The following is a 5190-nucleotide window of genomic DNA, read 5'->3' on the forward strand; positions in this document are numbered from 1 at the left end:
TTTAAAGGTTCTGTAAGCGATCCCGGGAGACGTTACTTCTTGTTGACATTCGAATTGTTGTCAAACAAAACGGAGGCTAGCTAGACCCTCCCTCCTCCTCATCCCATCTCCTCCCTCCTCCCCTCCCTTCCGGCATAAAGGAAAGTCCAAATAGTCACTACAAACAAAGTTAAGATTTACTGATACTTCATTCAATGTGTAATGTCGCCAAGTTAGATAAATGCTTTTATATATTGCAGAACAGAATGCAGAAAAAGAGAAACATTATCTTAAATCGTTTCGCCCCCTGAGGTTATAACTATAGCTCCCATACAAGGACGCAATAATAACAAGATAACGTTAGCTTCGCGTTTCCCAGTGAGCATAAACAACGGCGGCGGCATAAACAAATTTAGTCAAAGTTGTCAATAGCCTATAAATGAACATTCAAATTCATAACAAACAGTGGGTGAAAACAATCATTCACACACATTGTCGCCCTACTGTGAATTTGCTTGATCATTTACAATAGAGATTGATCGCTGCTAGAAACATACATGTTGTATTCACCAAAGTTAACGCTGACTGCATAGTTCTAGCAAATTACATCCTTGTGTTGGTTTGGCGAATATGAACGTCTATTTAGAAAGAAAAATGGATTTACCTGTTCTGCAAAAACAGAGCAACTGAATGTCGGATTGGAAGCCCTTCTGCCGGCGGAGTTCTCGCCACCTTTCGAGGGTTTTTCCGATGTAAATTCGGGACTATGCGCGTTCCTTATCCTTGCAATTTGTTCATCGGAACGTCGTCTCTTTGGTCGTGTGTCGGCCATAATTCAAACTTCCCTCTTCATGCTTCTCTGTTCTCTCTCATCCACACACCCCCTTCACGTGCATGCGCACTAACCCCCCAAACCCTGCCCTCCAATACTTCTTGTCGGTTATTGGCTGGAGCACTGTTTGCTGTGTTTCGTGGTGTGGGTGAGCCCAGTTTGTTGTTGTTGCCGTTTGTGGAGCCTGTGGTGTCTACAGAGACCGCGTTTTTTTACAGTGTGTTCAGGGGACAGGCAGCTAGCGGATGGTGAGGAGATGTTTGCTGTATGTGACAAAAAATTTTTGGCCTAAAAAACGCGTTGCATCACTTACAGCACCTTTAAGCAAAGTATACACGGAAATGTAAATTTAAATTCAGATTTACCCATACAGATTTAAATTCCTGAAGTTATTTGTTTTCATGCAGTCAGCAATGAAATTAACATATCTCCCTTTAATGGCTTCTGTTCACTACAGAAACAGGTGAACACACAAAAGAATAGCGGAATGTTGCACAATTGTTATTATGACATGAACAAATCAATATGCATTTGCATACTATATGCATATATATGCATACTACATTTCCATGATAAATTACCTGAAAGTGCAAAAAGCTGTCTTTTTCCTCTCTGATGTACATGTTAAAATGCTTGATAAAGATTCTGTAACCAGCAGCTCAAACATCAAGTGCTGAGACCCTTTTTTAGGCCCTTTTTATTAGGGGTTCAAGCGCGCAGCGCTGAAACCCTATTGTTATTGTTAATTTTTCAAAGGATCAGCATTCTCCCCTAAAAGTGATTGGGCAGACCAAACAGTAAGTGGAGCCAATATAAGTAATATATCACCCATTTAAACAGAGATTAGGCTCTGGATAAGTTCAGTGAATCAAAATTTGCTCGTCCTTCGCGATAATTTTTAGTAATTTTGGATTTTGTGAAAAAACTACTTTTGCGCACTAGTCCTCGGCTTTTGGCCCGATCAGAACCAAACCACTGCAGCAAGATTCTCTGGAATCTGACTGTCAATAATTATCACGAAAATTGTAAATTTCATTGCACGGTCGCTAGAGGGTGCCAAAATGTTTTTTACAAAAATGGCAATAACTTATGAACAGAACTAGATATTTTCGCCAAACGGGACACATGTGTATGAGCTCAATTTGAGGTCACATGAAAAAAATTGCGATGATTGGCCACTTGGTGGCGCCAAAAAACATAAAAATGTCTATAACCACCTAACCATTAGCCCAAATGACTTGAAAATTGGCATGCACTGTCTTTGTCCGAGGTGTCACAATAGTCTATGTGGACATTGGCGTATCTCAAAAAACATGGCCACCAATGAAATTTGAGTAGCTATCACACAAGGTTACAGGAGGCTGATCAACGAAACTCAGTGAGCATATTCGACTCATGGCTCTAGAGTTCTGTAAGACTTTTGAAAGAAATCGGCCCGTAGTTGGCGCTAACTAGTTTTATGCCTCTGTAATCATGTTGTTTTTCACACATACACACAATATTCATGTCATTTGCTCCATAGACAAAATAACAGCTGAAAAGTAATGTCAAACTAATAGCTTGTGATGTGTTGTTAGTTTTATTCATTATAGAAAAACTGTGATTCTACAACATTAGAGCCAGCAGTTTTGTGGCATACAGATTAAAAAAAAACATTTGCCAGTGATGCCAACATCTATGGCATCAATTAGACTCACACAGACATCAAGAATCAGCATATAAATCTCAGCAATGGTGATAAAAGTATTCGTGCTACAATGCATGCTGGGAGTCTGGGTGAGTACATGTGCTGGTACCCAGCATGCACTGCGACATGAAACTTTTAATGTCACCATCGTTAAGATTTATATGCTGATTCTTGATCTCTTTGTGAGCCAGTATAATAAAAATATAGTTTTTAAAATCTGATTGTCACAACAATATATCTTACAGTATCACATTTCTACTATAATTAATAATACAAAACTAATACGATATCACCCATTTAAACAGAGATTAGGCTCTGGATAAGTTCAGTGAATCTAATGACTAAATTGTGAGTTTTATCATCAAAACACAATCATCAATATCTGATTAGATTTTTCTTTTGGCTTTTGTGACACAGCAAGTGTGTTTTATAAACACACAGTTACAGCAGCCAGAGAGAAACTTACATTATAATCTCAAGGTCAATAGCCCAACTAAAGCAAACACTCTCCATCATGGTAACTTTAATGCAACAATAAATCATCAACATCTAAATCTCTGTTAATTTTCAATAACAACTTCTATAGACGTGTGAAAGAAATAAAGACAGTCTGGTTAGTAACTAGATGTACCGCATGGCGGTACAAAATATGACCGCCGCTCAGGCCTGCACTGGCTTTCCACAAAAATAAATGACGTGGAGCAATTTGGCTGTATTGCGTGTTTATGTATATGTGACAGTGTGTGTTTGTGTGTGGATGGAATCACACGGAGAGCAGGTGGATGGTTACTCAAGATCTCTTTACTGAGCCTGCAACAGACAACAGACTGGGACAAACAGGAGCAAAAGCTGGTTAAAGGCAGTGCATCACGCATCAATGTTGCTCACAGATCAGCAGTGAGAGATGTGTAACTCTGCTGAATATACATTTTTACAAAGTGATCGTATAGTGGAATTAAACTCAAAATAAAGCATACATTGAAAAAAATAAAATATGCATCACTTTCTCTGTTGTCATCTCTCATCAATTCACATCATTGCAGAGAAACTAGATTTAAGAAACCATCATTTTGTATAAAATGGAATGCAGAAAGAAAAGAACGGCCACCTAAAATGGCGCAGTTACACAGTTCAGCACGTGAGAGCACATAGCACATGTGATAATGCTAACACTCAGTTTGACTAATATATTCTTACACAGAACATGACAAATCCAAATATAAAACATACCTGGGAAAAACAGGACCAAAAGCAAAGGCAGTGCATCACGCATCAATGTTGCTCACAGATCTTAAATGAAATCAGAGATTCGAGTTCACAAGCAGTAACACACACACTCATCACGTTTCATCATCGCAAATAACACATTTGACTCGACTGACAGAACTAGGGACTGACAGGCACATGAAGTAAACTTGTGTGTAGTTAAAAAGACCATCCTTACACTTGAAAACAATCTAAACTCAGTTTTTATGACGCAGCGCTTATTGATGCGACTTACCAGCAGCGAGAGATGTGAAACTCTGCTGGTGGTGACCTAGCTCCGCCCTCGCAAATGCAAGGGACGCAACAGGCGTGTGTGTGTTTGTGTGTGTGTGTGTGTGTGTGTGTGTGTCTGTGTGTGTATGCGTGCGTACATGTGTGTGCGCGTGTGTGTTTGTGTGTGTGTGTGTCTGTGCATGTGGATTTGTATGTGTGTGTATGGGTGTGTGTCTGTGCGTGTGGATGTCAGTGTGTGTGCATGCTTGCGTTTGTTTGTATTCCTGCATGTATGTGTGTGACAGTATCATTCTAAACCAGCAACCCTTCGCTCAACAGCACCATCTACAGGCCGATGAGTTTACAGTCACTAAATGTGCACATAAATGAATTTATTTTATACCCCCCCATGGATGAAATTCTACGAAACTTAGCATACCCCCAGAGGATGTCAAGTTAATCATACACATGAAATATGGTGCAGTTCTGAACATCTCAACTGAAGATAGGGGCGATTAAAGCAGAATAATATTGTATTTTAATTTTTTATGGGAGGGGCGCAAATCACAAATGAGTGATTATGGGCTAGGTTGATGTGGGCCCTTAAGAGCAACATACCATACAAATTTCTTCATCCTCGGTGCCACGGTTCAGGTAGTTATTTAGGAAAAACTGCATTTTTTGGGTTTGGGGGGGCCCAGCGCGGGGGGGGAGTGGCCCCCGGGGACCAAACGAAATTTTTCCGTAAAAGTCTAGTGGGGCTACATGCCCACCAAATTTCATGTTCCCCGGTGTTTCGGTGTCCCTGGTATCGTTGACGAAAAATTCAGTAGATGACGGGAAAAAAAAAAAAAAAAAACTTTGACAATCGATTATGGGCTAGGTTGATGTGGGCCCTTAAGAGCAACATACCATACAAATTTCTTCATCCTCGGTGCCACGGTTCAGGTAGTTATTTAGGAAAAACTGAATTTTTTGGGTTTGGGAGGGCCCAGCGCGGGGGGGGAGTGGCCCCCGGGGACCAAACGAAATTTTTCCGTAAAAGTCTAGTGGGGCTACATGCCCACCAAATTTCATGTTCCCCGGTGTTTTGGTGTCCCTGGTATCGTTGACGGAAAATTCAGTAGGTGACGAAAAAAAAAAAAAAAAAAAAACTTTGACAATCCCTATATGACCGCTTTCGCTAGCTACGCTAGCGGCGGTCATAATAAGT

Source organism: Abramis brama, assembly GCF_963993115.1.
Source record: "Abramis brama genome assembly, chromosome: 3".
In the NCBI taxonomy this organism is placed as follows: Eukaryota; Metazoa; Chordata; class Actinopteri; order Cypriniformes; family Leuciscidae; genus Abramis; species Abramis brama.